The 13,991-nt window shown below is 47.3% G+C and overlaps 1 long non-coding RNA gene across 1 annotated transcript in view; it reads right to left on the reverse strand.

Moving 5' to 3' along the window:
* LOC138420633 (uncharacterized) overlaps positions 1-13,991 on the reverse strand; it is a 70,620-nt gene that overhangs the window by 28,399 nt on the left and 28,230 nt on the right. The window lies entirely within an intron of this gene.

Genomic DNA, 13,991 nt, shown 5'->3' on the forward strand with positions numbered 1-13,991 from the left:
TCTTTGTAGCCAAACACCATCCTAAACCCTCAGCAACTTCTGACCCACTGTTTCTGTAGTTTTTCATTTTCTCCCACATGGTCAAGAAGTCAGACTCCAAAGGCTGTGTGCTGTATACTTCTGTGTACATGACATTATGGAACAGCAAAGGTAGATGACTTTAGGCAGAAGTATGCTTTTTAAGTTTAAAACAGGAGACTAGTGTGGCTGAAGAGGTGTAAGCAAGAGGGAAAATAATAGAGGAGATAAAGCCAGAGAGGTGAGCCAGATGTATAGTTTTTCGTGGGGTTGGTGTATTTCTGTTGTAGGGCTTTATAAGTCATTGCAAAGTCACTGGTTTTAAGCAGAGGAATAATGATCTGACCTGTTTTAACAGGAATCAGGATTATTCTAGGATTTTTTTGATGTGAGTAATTAGAAGGAGGAAGCTATTGTTAACTCAGATGGGAAGATCAAAGTGAGGAATCTGGAGAGAAGATAAGGAATTCAGTTTTGTACAGATCATGTGAAGATACTGTGTAGCTAGTTGGGTAAATTGGGGTTAAGAGAGGATATCCATGCTGGAGATATAAATTTGGAGGTCACAGCCATGGGAATAGTATTTGAAACCATGTGACTGAGGTCACAAAGGACATAAGAGAATACAGATAAGAGCACAGATTAGAACACAAAACAGAACTGGGAGATTCCAGTGTTATGGGGTCAAACAGTTTACATGCCCAACAACAATTTATTCCTGATGTACAAGAAATAATAGAGCAATTTGAAAAGAATGCTGAACATGTTCAAGTAGTTAAAAGACCGGCTTCCACGTAACATAAAGGATGAGCAAGTGGTGTGTCTGTTCGACTCTGCAGCCCCATGGACTGTAGCCCTCCAGACAACTCTGTCAAAAAGAACCACAGAACAATCCTTTAAGTGAAAACTACTACTGAAATAAAAATCTAAATGAATGGGTTAAACAGACTAGACACAGCTGAAGAGAAAGTCAGTGAATTGTAGGACAGAATGAAAGGGAATCTACCAAGGTGAAAAACAGGAATAAAAATTTCCTTAGGTGTTTGTATTAAACACTCTTGTAGGGCAAACTCCTCACTTTTCAGCCTAGGAGTGAAAATGCTTGACTGCTTCCTTAAGCAGTCAAGCTTTTGAGTCAGGGTCCAGAAACAGAATACAACTCTTAATTTATTTCTAGAATTGGAAAAAGACTTAGTGGCAGGATTGAAGACCTCTGCTGATAAGAAGAGCTAGTGTTTGTCGTCATGTGTGTCCCTGTTCAAAGTACTTTACAGGATCAGGAGCAATGGGTGGCTGGGAAGCACTGAGAGCCCAGACAGTGAGCTGTGCAGGCTGAGTGAGAACAGCTGTGCTGGAGCTGTGTCTGATTTCCTCTTCCTTCTCCCTTTTGATTTCCAGTCTCCTCTCCTTGATACTGCTGTTGCTTCTCGAGGGGTACTGCCGGGTTTGTCCACCATTATTAATTCAGTAGTTTATTAACTTCTTTAAAATCAAGCAACTGTTTTGTGTCAGGCCCATGTGCTATAAGAGTCAGGAATATAGACATTGTATTAGACACAGACCTAAGCATCTGACTGGAGACAAACTGTAGTCAGCAGACCCAAAATTTCCAAAGCAATCCTAAGGGGAAAGAACAAAGCTGGAGGCATAACCCTCTCAGGCTTCAGACAATACTACAAAGCTACAGCAATCAATACAGCGTGGTATTGGCATGGAAACAGACATGGATCAATGGAACAGAAAAGAGCCCAGAAATAACCCCCACACCTGCAGTCAATTAATCTTCAACAAAGTAGGCAAGAATACACACCAGAGAAAAGACAGTCTCTTCAGCAAGTAGTGTTGGGAAAGCTGGACAGCCACATGCAAATCTGTGAAGTTAGAACACACCTTCACACCATATACAAAAAAACCTCAAAATAAGACATGACACCATTAAACTCCTAGAAGAGAACCTAGACAAAACATCCTCTGACATAAATTGTAATGTTTTCTTAGGTCAGTCTCCCAAGGCAATAGAAATAGAAGCATAAATATACAAATGGGACCTAATCAAACCTACAAGTTTTGCATACCAAAGGAAACCATAAATGAAATGAAAGCCTAGGGACCAGGAGAGAGTAATCATCTGCAAATGATGTGACCAACAAGGGCTTAATTTCCAAAACATACAAACCACTCACAGAAAAACCTCAATCAAAAAAATGGACAGAAGACATAAACACCCAGCTCCCTGAAGAATATGCACAGATGGCCAAGAGGCAGATGGAAAGATGCTCGAAAGCACTAATCATTAGAGAAATGCAAGTCAAAACTACAATGAGGTGTCACACTTCACACTGGTCAGAATGGTCATCATTACAAAGTTTACCAATAATAAATGAGAGGGTGTTGAGAAAAGGGAACCTTCCTACACTGTTGGTGGGAATGTAAATTGGTGCAGCCACGATGGAAGATAATATGGAGGTTCCTTACAAAACAAAGTTGAGTTACCCTACAATCCAGCAATTCCACTCCTGGGCATGTATCCAAAGAAAACCATAATTTGGAAAGATACATGTGCCCCAGTGTTCATGACAGCATTATTTACAATAGCCAAGACACGGAAGCAATCTAAATGTCCATCAGCAGATGAATGTCCATCAACAGATGAATGGATAAAGATGTGGAATATTACTCAGCCCCCCAAAATGAGCAAAATAATGCCATTTGCAGCCACATGAATGGACATAGAGATTATCATACTAAGTAAAGTTAGACAAGTAACATGATATTGCTAATATGTGGAATCTAAAAAAGGGTACAAATGAACTTATTTCAAAACAGATTCACAGACATAGGAAGCAAACTTATGGTTACCAAAGGGGAAAGGGAGGGAAGGGATGAATTATGAGTTGGGATTAGTAGATATGAACTACTATATTTAAAATAGATTTTTAAAGTCCTACTATATAGCACAGGGAACTATATTCAATATCTTATAATAATGCATAATGGTAAAGAATCTGAAATAGTGTGTATATGTATATTCAGATATATATAAAATACATGTATAGCTTATATATATATATATATATATCGAGAATATGTATAAAACTGAATCACTTTGCTGTACACCAGAAACAAATACAACATTGTAAGTCAACTCTACTTCAATTTTTTTAAAGACACATGGTCAGCTCATTTCCATACAAGTGATGAGTGACACCAAAGAGTAATTGCAGTGCTTGCTATAGGTACATGGCATCGTGAGGCACATGGACAAAGCCTCTGAAAAACTGGAATTAAATAAGTGGGAAAAGGGGGAGAAGTGGGAGGAGTTGGCATCCAGAGAGTAGCAGTGGCACGGTCCCAGGCAAGGCAAGGTGGAAGCTTGGTGCATGGGGGAAAGCAACTGTAGCTTTGAGTGCAAGCTGGAGGCACAGGGGTGGTGGCGGGGCATCTTCATTTCTCGAGGGACAAAGCCCAGAGTTCTTGGCTCTGCCCTTGCTGATTCTAACGACCTGGCCCCGACTCATCTCTCACACCGTCCCCTCCCACACTGTATTCTCCCACCATTTAGGGTCACCTGTGGGACCAGCACGGTGCCTGGCATGTGGTAAGTATTCAGTACGTGTTCGGGGAATGAAATATGAGTTGAAGAAAAAAAAAAAAGTATGGAAAGGCAGGCAGGGGGGCTCTGCTTGGAGTGTCCAAACTGAGGTTCCTGCACCTGGAAGAGGCTACACCACCCCAGGGGGCTCAGATAGTGAATCCATCAGAGAGCACTATTTCTGGGTCTTCAACATTCAGGAGTAGACTTTGTATCCGCTGATTCTCTCAGTCCTGTCTCTCCAACTAGGTTGTCCCTCCTTGAGGGCGGAGCCATGTCTGATGTCTCACTCACAGTGCTGGACTTCAACAGGCTCTGAGTTAAGTGTCTGCCAGTGGAGCTGGACTTGCCTGTTTGCATCTCAGCGGAAAAGGGAAATATGGGATGAGATCCGACCGTTAGGAGAACCACAAAAGCTGAAGTTAGAAGCTCATCTCCCCTGTTGCTGGCTCATCCACTGCTCCGGAGACAAGCAGGCATGGACTTCAGGGCAGAGTCCCTGGACCCAGGAAAGGGGGTTATCTGCACAAAGCTGTTCCCACCAGAGCCCCTTTCTCCTTAACCAGGGCCCTTGAACAGTGAAACAGACTGGGTTTCCTCTATCAGCCTCTTAGCCAGATCAACAGTAGAGAGCCTGAGGCGTGTGTGGGTGTGTGTTGCAAGTACCATTGCAGAGAAGCAAGATATTTCCCTTAGATTGTTTTCCTAAAAAACCCTGCAATGTGAGTGGAAAGCCATCAGATCTCCAACAGCAGTAAGGAGAGGATCACGTCAATTGCACCGTCATTCGTTCAGCATTTACTAAGTATTTACGACACACCGGGTGCCCCATCCAGTGCTGGGGACACAGACCTGTGACCTATGAAAGAGAAGACACAACGAGAGAGATAAGGTCAGCACACCTGGGAGCAACCAGAGAACAGTTAAATACAGGAAAGAAAAAAGGCTCAACTTGGCTCGTTTTTTAGAGAGATTCAAGTCAAAACTACAATGAGGTCTTTTCTCACATCAGTCAAAATGGCCATCATCAAAAAATCTACAAACAATAAATGCTGGAGGGGATGTGGAGAAAACCCTCTTGCACTGTTGATGGGAATGTAAATTAATACGGACACTATGGAGAACAGTATGGAGATTCTTTAAAAAACTAGGAATAAAACTATCATATTGACCAGCAATCCCACTACACTTAGCACGTACCAAGGGTCTGGCTGGACCTTCCTTTCAGTATAGGTCTGGGCTTGTACTCAGGTCACAGAAGCAGCCAGGCATGTTCAGAGAGGCTGAGCTCCCTGTGACAGGCCTCTGCAGAGATTTGGGGTTGGAGAGAATGGCCTAACAACAGAGGAGGTGAACGCTAGAAAAAAATGGGAGTCTGCTCTGATCCCAAGTGTGTCTGGAACCCGACGCCCATTTCTATTTCATACTATATGAAGGGACTTCCCTGGCGGTCCAGTGGTTAAGACTCTAAGCTTCCAGTGCAGGGGGTGTGTGAGTTCAATCCCTGGTCAGAGAACTGAGGTCCCACCATGCTGCTCAGCATGGCTGAAATAAAGATTTTAAAAATCATACTGTATGAAAGATATAATTCATGTCTTACAGTAGCAATGCTTCTCACTCAGGAGTTCATCTCCCCAGGGAAAATTTCCAGATTTTTTTTGAGGAAAGGTCATATATAGCATAGAATTGGCCTCTGCAAACGTCCAGTCAAGGCCGAGCACTGAGGAATTGATGCTTTCAAACTGTGGTGCTAGAGAAGACTCGAGAGTCCCTTGGACTGCAAGGAGATCAAACTAGTTGGTCCTCAAGGAAATCAACCCTGAATATTCATTGGAAAGACTGATGCTGAAGCTCCAATACTTTGGCCACCTGATGTGAAGAGCCGACTCATTAGAAAAGACCCCGATGCTAGAAAAGATTGAGGGCAGGAGGAAAAGGTAGCAACAGAGGATGAGATGGTTGGATGGCATCACCAACTCAATGGATGTGAATCTGAGCAAACTCTGGGAGATGGTGAAGGACAAGGATGCAAGATGCCATCCATGGGGTCACAAAGAGTAGGACATGACTTGGAGCCTGAACAATGACAAAACGCCCAGTCATGTTGGCCCACGGAACACACACACTGGAGTCCCGCCCCTCCAACTCCAACACACACGAAGGCAGGATCGGATACTTCAAAATGTGAACGCATTCAAAATCAAGACATTATTACACCAGGTGCCAGTGATGGGAAGCGGTGCTGAGAACCCCTACAGGCCTGAGGAGCTGTGGTCTTGGGTCCCCTGCCAGGACAGGGCTTAGGCCTCAGGGACAGGATTAATGGGGCTGGACTCTGTCTAAGGCCAGGAGCGGGGGCCTGAGCCAGAACAGGCAGCCCCCCTCCACCAGGTAAAACTATTAGGATCTTGAGCCCCTAAGAAAACCATAGTTCAAAAAGACACATGTACCCCAGAAATGGCATGAATGAACTTATTTACAAAATAGGAACAGACTCATGGACATAGAAAACAAACTCACAGTTACTGAAAGGAAAAGGTTGCGGGGAGGGCATGCTAACTTCATACAATTGGCAGATGGGAACCTGGAGCTTCTCCAAGAAGGCCTCTCCCAGAGTTCTGAGAATGGGTCCAGAGTCGTTCTCACCAGGCCTTCTCTCTACAGCCACGGGCCTTGGGGTGAGGCTAGTGAAAACCAGGGGCCCAGGGATAAGGGGCCAGGCCAACTTCTGCCCACTGCTCTCCAAATCCTGCAGGTGGCAGCTGGACACAAGGCTGAGCATCTGAGGACCAGACAAAGTGGGGACCACGTGGCGTTCCAGACCCGGGGATGCTCACCATCAGCACAGCCTGGAGTCCTGCCTGCGGAGGACGGTAAAACAACAGGGAGATGGAGGCGCCCACAGACCCCGCTGTCCACAGCGGCAGCCGCGAACCAGTCTGCCTACTGACGTTAACATTTAAACTCATCAAAATGGGATAAAACTAAAGATTCAGTTCCCTTGGTTGCACCAGTCACGTTTCAAGTGCTCAGCAGCCACACAGGGCTGCTGTATTGGACAGTGCAGATACGAGACATCTCCATCAGCAGAGTGTCCCACGCGGGGACCACTGCCCCGGACAGTGAGCTCCAACCTGCCCCAAGGGTATGAACACCCAGGCACCAGACAAGTCTGCGTCAACCCCAGAGAACATCCATTCAGAGTGGGTCCCTGGATCCAGACCCTTCCTCACCTCCTTCTCTTATTCCTTTCCAGTTTTATGGAGATAGAGTTGACATGCAGTCCTGTAAGAGTCTAAAGCATACTGCTTAATGACTTGACTTACATAGTTTGTGAAATGATGACCACAGTAAGTTTCATGAACATCCATCACCTCTTATATTGGAACAGCCAAAAAAAGTTCATTTGGGTTTATCATAACATCTGATGGAAAAAACTCAAACGAACTTTTTGGCCAGCCCAATAGATACAAAAAGGAAAAAACGTTTTTGTTCTTTTGTTTTCCTGTGATGAGACCTCTTAAGATCTAGTCTCTTAAAAAGTTTCAAACACACCATGGAGCAGTGTTAACTATAGCCATCAAGCTGTATATTACATCCTTGGTACTTTTTAATCCTAAGACTGGAAGTTGGTACCTTTCAACTGCATTCATCCATTTCTTCCTCCCCTTCTTCTTAGGAAATAATCATTACTTCTCAAAGGCCCTGAGGCCTCAAGGACCCTGGATGGTTTAGGCTCCTTCAGGCCTCAGGGGCTTTGAACCTGCTTTCACCTCTCCCAGGGATGCCAGGATGCTCTCTCGCATCTACATACCAAACGGTGGGCACTGTTCCGGGGCTGTTGATACCTGCCCATCCCCTCAGCACCGCATCAACATGCCCACAGCTGTCACCTGGGGACTGGGTGTGTGAGCGGGTGTGTGAGCGTGCCTCGTGTGACCCTCGGTGGTGCCCCTGGAGCGCTCCAGGTCGTCCCTCAGGTGCCTGAGGCCGAGCGGTGGTGTCGTTTCCCTCAACCCGGTGTCCCCCTCGGGTCCCCGCCACGGTGGCGTGGGTGTCCCGAGAGTGGCTCTCTTTTTTGGGGGGGGTCGAGGCGGTAGGGAGAGGCGTGCCTGTTCCCCTCGTCGTGGAGGCCTTGGTGGATGAGGCCTTGCGGGGGGCGGGACTGTCACCTGGGACTGTCACCACTGCCTGCTGGGGAATTAATGCCCCAATAGATGGGGTGTTGGTGCACAAACACCTCTTGAGTGGATCCCTCTGAGAGCTTTCTACATGTGCTGCAGAGGCCCGAGTTTCGGCGTCCCCAGGGGCAACTGGCCTGAATAGACAGACGCCCTTTACCAGCTTTCTCCCACCCCATTTGACTTCTCACTCCTCACTGGTGTTTCCTCGGATCACTTCCCAAATGTCTGGAGTGACTGGGCAGGGATGTCACTCACGGAGAAAAGAAAGTCAAAGGAAAATTCAGGTTTGGGGTTAAAGGTGAGGAGTTCTGTGTTGGAGAGTGACGGATTTAGAAATCTATCACTATCTGTCATTATCAATTTCTAAATCGAAAAGTGTATATAATAAATATATACACCATTTTTATATTCTTAAGAATATGTTACTTGCTGTAGCACTTTGAACATGATGGGTGGCAACCACATCCAAGGGGTGGTTGGAGCCTTGGCTGAGGCTGGGCGATGCTGGGATGACGGTAAGCAAAGTGAGAAGGAACAACGGCCAAGGACAGCACCCTCAAGAGCACCAGTAACTCCTCACCCCAGGCCCTCATCTGGAATCTGCTAGAAAATCTCTCTCGGACTTCCCTGGTGATCCAGTGGTCAAGAATCCACCTGCCAACGCAGGGGGCATGGGTTCGATCCCTCGTCTGGGAAGATTCCACATACCATGGGGCAACTAAGCCCGTGCACCACGACTACCACGCCCACATGCTCTAGAGAAGCCCGCGGTCCGTGACGAGAGAAGCCGCTGCAGTAAGGAGCCCTGGGCCGCAGCTAGAGAGAGCCCACACACCGCGATGAAGAGTCAGAGCAGCCACAAACCAACCAGTCAATAAGCAGGCTGTAAGAAAATGCCTCTCTGTCCGTGAAGACGGACAGCCTCTGCTTCTGCGTCACCTTTTCTGGGAAGCCTCTCGCCAAGCACAGCGATTTGGTGCAGCGGCGGTCACACTGCAGCCATAAGGTGCTCACTGTGAGTCTCCCCTCTCCCCTCACTCCTAGGTCCCAAGGTCAGGGCTGGTTCAATCACGTTTGAGTCCCTGGTGCTTGGTACAGTGTTCAGCAAAGGTTTGCAGGTGAATGAATGACTGAAGGAGCCCATTCTCCAAGGTCTGTGACATACTCTGCACTTCTTGTCTTTCTGGAAGGAGACTTTCCTGCCTGGGAGGATACTGCCTCTGGAAGGAGCCCTTCGGCCAGTGAAGTACCAGTGACCTACCTGAGGAATGTGGCCCAACCCCACAGCCTGGCTTTCAAAGCCCTCCATGGGGAAGATCCATCCTTTTCTCCACTGCCTGTCAAAATCCTAGACTTTCTTCGAGATTCATATTTTTCCTGATCACCTTCTCCCAATTATTCGGAAGTAACTGCTCTAATTCTCTTAACATCTTATCTGATCTCTTTTGTGGTATTTTGATCATGTTCTACCTTTTCTGTATTTATTCAGTTCAGTTCAGTCGCTCAGTCATGTCTGACTCTTTGCGACCCCATGGTCTGCAGCACACCCTGTCCATCACCAACTCCTGGAGCTTGCTCAAACTCATGTCCATTGAGTCAGTGACGCCATCCAACCATCTCAACCTCTGCCGTCCCCTTCTCCTCCTGCCCTCAATCTTCCCCAGCATTAGGGTCTTTTCTAAGGAGTCAGTTCTTCACATCAGGTAGCCAAAGGATTGGAGCTTCAACTTCAGCATCAGTCCTACCAATGAATATTCAGGACTGATTTCCTTTACGATTGACTGGTTGGATCCCTTGCAGTCCAAGGGACTCTCAAGAGAGTCTTCTCCAACTCCACAGTTGAAAAACATCAATTCTTCAGTGCTCAGCTTTCTTTCTAGTCCAACTCTTACATCCATACATGACTACTGGAAAAACCATAGCTTTGACTAGACAGACCTTTGTTGGCAAAGTAATGAATCTGCTTTTTAATATACTGTCTAGGTTGGTTATAACTTTTCTTCCAAGGAGCAAGCATCTTTTAATGTCATGGCTGTAATCACCATCAGCAGTGATTCTGGAGCAAAAAAAATAAAGTTTCTCACTGTTTCCCCATCTATTTCCCATGAAGTGATGGGAGCAGATGCCATGATCTTAGTTTTCTGAATGTTTAGTTTTAAGCCAACTCTTTCACTGTCCCATTACTTTCATCTAGAGGCTCTTTAGTTCTTCTTCAGTTCAGTTCAGTCGCTCAGTCGTGTCCGACTCTCTGCGACCCCATGAATCGCAGCACTCCAGGCCTCTCTGTCCATCACCAACTCCCGGAGTTTACCCAAACTCATGTGCATTGAGTCGGTGATGCCATCCAGCCGTCTCATCCTCTGTCGACCCCTTCTCCTCCTGCCCCCAATCCCTCCCAGCATCAGGGTCTTGCTGAGTTCTTCTTCACTTTCTGCCATAAGGGTGGTGTCATCTGCATATCTGAGGCTATTGATATTTCTCCCAGCAGTCTTGATTCCAGATTGTGCTTCATCCAGCCCAGCATTTTGCATGATGTACTCTGCATATAAGTTAAATAAGTAGGGTGACAATATACAGCCTTGATGTACTCCTGTCCAGATTTGGAACCAGTCTGTTGTTCCATGTCCAGTATTTATTTTATATATATATATATATATATATATATATATATATATATATATATATATATATATATATATATATATATACTATTGTTATATTCTTAAGAATATTTTACTTTCTGTACCACTTTGAACATGATAGGTGGCAGATATTCAGGATTATTTACTGAATTCCAAATGAATTTCCTTTAAGATATCTAGCCAAGAGGAAATCTACAGATCTACAGAAATCTCTGATAAATGGGCCTTTGTATCAGTCAGCTATCACTGCATAACAAGCTACCCCAAACTCAGTGGCCTGAAATAACACTTATTTTTATACCTTACCTATCTTTAGATTGACTATGAGTAGGCTAAACAAGGCTGGGCTCAAATGGGGCTCAGGGGTCTGCTGACTTTACTGGGGTCACTTCTGTATCTAGAGATTGGTTTAGGGACAGTCCTTTAGGCTGGGCTTGACTGGACAGCTTCTTTGGGGCACACGTCTCTCATCCTCTTCCGAGGATCAGCTAGCCCAGAATATTCTCATGGCAATGGCAGAAGCACCAGGGAACAAGCCCAGTCACGGGAGCATGTTTAAATACCCTGCTCGTGCCACATCTGCCAAAATCCACCGTCTAGGGTGGGGGAATTACAACTCGCTCCCAAAGTCACAGGGCAATGGGCACGGATATAAGGACTGAAAAATTGGGAGCATTAACACAATCTGCCACAGTCTTCTTCCAAGTTTTGCTGTCAGGAAGCCGGGTAAACAGAACATGTGCTTTGCGCTCCGTCCAACCCACAGCCCCAGAGTGTCACTTTGGGGTAAACTCAGTGCTACTGTGGGTGAGCTTTTAGGGCGTCACTTCCCCAGTAGCCCCTCTGTTATAACACACGCCACATGGTTCTATGGTTGGTTCTGAGACGGTTAAAGCTTAGAGCCCTTTTAAGGAGGAGCTGAATAAGGTTTCTCATGCTTTCCTTGAGCCTTGTGCAACAATGTATCTTGCCTAAGAACTGGTCCTTCTTTAGGAGTTAATAATCATACTGCACAATGTCTTACTCATGCAAATACTTGACTTGTACCCCTGATTACACAGCAACAGTAGCACTGAGTTCACCCCAAAGTGACACAGAGATGGTTGCCCAAACCCTTCTCCCTGGCTAATCTTGTGCCAAAGTTATCTCAGGATGTATGCCTTGGGAAAGAATCTGGTGGAACTCTAACAACCTTGAGGTATTCTTTTTATCTTCTCAGCAGCCAGTTGAGAAGTATATAAGGCCCTGCTTAAACTAGTGAGGATGGGTATTCTTTTGACCCCCTTCTGATGTCTATGTCAGAAGCTTCCTCTGTCCTGTCACTTTAAATAAAAATCTTTGCTGCACGAAGCTGAGTGACAGACTGTGTCTTTGGTCCCACAGTTAAATCTTCTCCTTCGGAGACCACGAACACGGCCCCGAACACTGTTCACTGTGAGCAACCGGTTTTGGGGTGTCTCTCTCCTCCGTTACACTGGGTGCCCCTGTCTTATTCATCTAGAATCCGGAGTGGATGCCCATAAACACCAATTTTGTGTGTGTGTGTGGTTCTCCTGGGTCTTCACTGCTGCGTGTGAGCTTTCTCTAGTTGTGGCGAGCAGAGCCTACTCTCTAGCTGTGGCTCACAGGCATGCCGTCGAGGCGGCTTCTCTTGGCACAGAGCTCAGGTTTTAGGCCCTGCAGGCCCAGTAGTTGCACTGAGCAGGCTTAGTTGCCCTGGGGCAATGTCGAATCTTCTTGGATCAGGATCGAACCTATGTCCCTGGCACTGGTAGGTGGATTCTTATCCACTGGACCACCAGGAAAGTGCCCCCAAAACTCCTCCTGAACGCTGAGTGAATGGCAGTACATTTCTGACCACCATGACCGCTCCCTTCCCAGTCTGCCTCTTTTTTGACCTTTTATCTTGTTTTCCAGGTATTGCTGGTTCATCTGTTGTGCTTAGAATTCATCATCAGTGTCACATGGCTGACTTTTTACTCGCAGAATAGTCAAGGCAGTCACCTCAAAAGGCTACAGTTTTCCACACTCTTTCCCTACTCTGAATTCTGAAGGAAGTTTCCAGAACTCCCACAGTAAGCCTGTCATGTTCACCGGAATACTCCTGAGGGTGACAAATGTTCGCCTTGTTAAGGTGGTTGGAATTTTTGGAAACAGCTGACAGTCATTCGGATCCAAAGCTGGTGACTCAGGTGGGTGATCAAGCTGGGTCACTCTGGGGACAGAAACGAGCTGTGGTCAGAGAGAGGCGAGCCCATGCTGTCCCCGTAGTTTTAAAGCTATTCCTGAGGACAGGTCCAAGGAGCCGTAGCTGAAGAGAAAATAATCATCTGAGCACGCCAGCCCCTCCCAAAGTGACTGTTGTGCAGGGGGCCCTACACTGCGGAGGTTTTCATCCCACCTACTTTACCTCTGGTTCTGGTTCTTTTAACTTCTTTGAGAATGTGATGAAAGCTCTGGACCTCCTCTCCAGACAAACGCCCATCTCGCGCATATAACTTCGGGAGGCCCGTGGACCCCCGCCGAGGTCGAGCCAAGGACCCCAACTAGAGCTTCTGTTTGGAATGCACAGGCTACCCAGTGCGAAGGCAGCAGAGAGCAACGGGGCCGCTTTCCTGAGCCCAGCCCAGGTCCTTGACGTAACAGATTCTCCAGGAAGACCATGCGAGCTCCTGGCAGCTCTCCTTCACTCCGAGCTCATCTCCGGGGACGAGGGTCCCTGTGGCCAGCTTGTCCCCTCAGCAGCTGTCAGGTGGACCGTGCCGTCTGCGCGTGGTGAGCCTTCTCAGGATGGCTGGGCTTCAGCCTCCGCGAGGTTCATGCTTGGGAAGAAGCGGGAAGGAGCCTCGCTGCTTCAGTTAGACTCGGGGCGCCTTAGGGGTCAAGGCCAGGAATGTCCTTTACTTTGGGTGCTCGAGGGCCACGACAGACCAGCTCCCGCGTCCTTGGCGCCCCTCCCTTCAGGCACCTGTCAGGATGCTCTGAACCGCCGCCAAGGGCGCAGGGGTGGGAAACGCCTGCCATGAGGCCTGGCAGCCACAAGAGGGAGCCATTTGTCCTGAAAGCCCAGGCGTCTGGCTGGAATCGTGACTCCCACCTTCACCACCTCCCCGCCCCGTCACCCCCGACACCCACGCAGGCTCGCGGTCATGTTAGGTGCTGACGGCGGGCGGGGACAGAGCTGGCGGTGCAGGTGGCCCCCAGCTGAGACAGATCGTCCCCCAGCGACCTTCTTCTCACTCAGGCGGGTGCGATGGCCACAGCCACCCCCAAAGCCTCTGAGCTCTCAGACCTTTTATAAAGGTGCTCCCTCATCTAACTTTTTCCTTTCTTTATGGCAAAAGCAACCCACGTTCAAAGGGGATAATGAGAAAATTCAGACATGCAAAGGACACCTTGTAACCAGCTCTTTCTCAGAAATAAGTCTGGTCACCACAACAGGAGCACATTCTGCCTGAGACCCTCAGGAAGGTAACAAGAGTAGGGGAGCCTCCCAGGGAGAACGGGGGTGCCTTTGTGTCGAGGTGTATCTCAGCAGTGTGCATAGAGCCGATG

The sequence above is a fragment of the Ovis canadensis genome, chromosome 15, assembly GCF_042477335.2.
Source record: "Ovis canadensis isolate MfBH-ARS-UI-01 breed Bighorn chromosome 15, ARS-UI_OviCan_v2, whole genome shotgun sequence".
Lineage (NCBI taxonomy): Eukaryota > Metazoa > Chordata > Mammalia > Artiodactyla > Bovidae > Ovis > Ovis canadensis.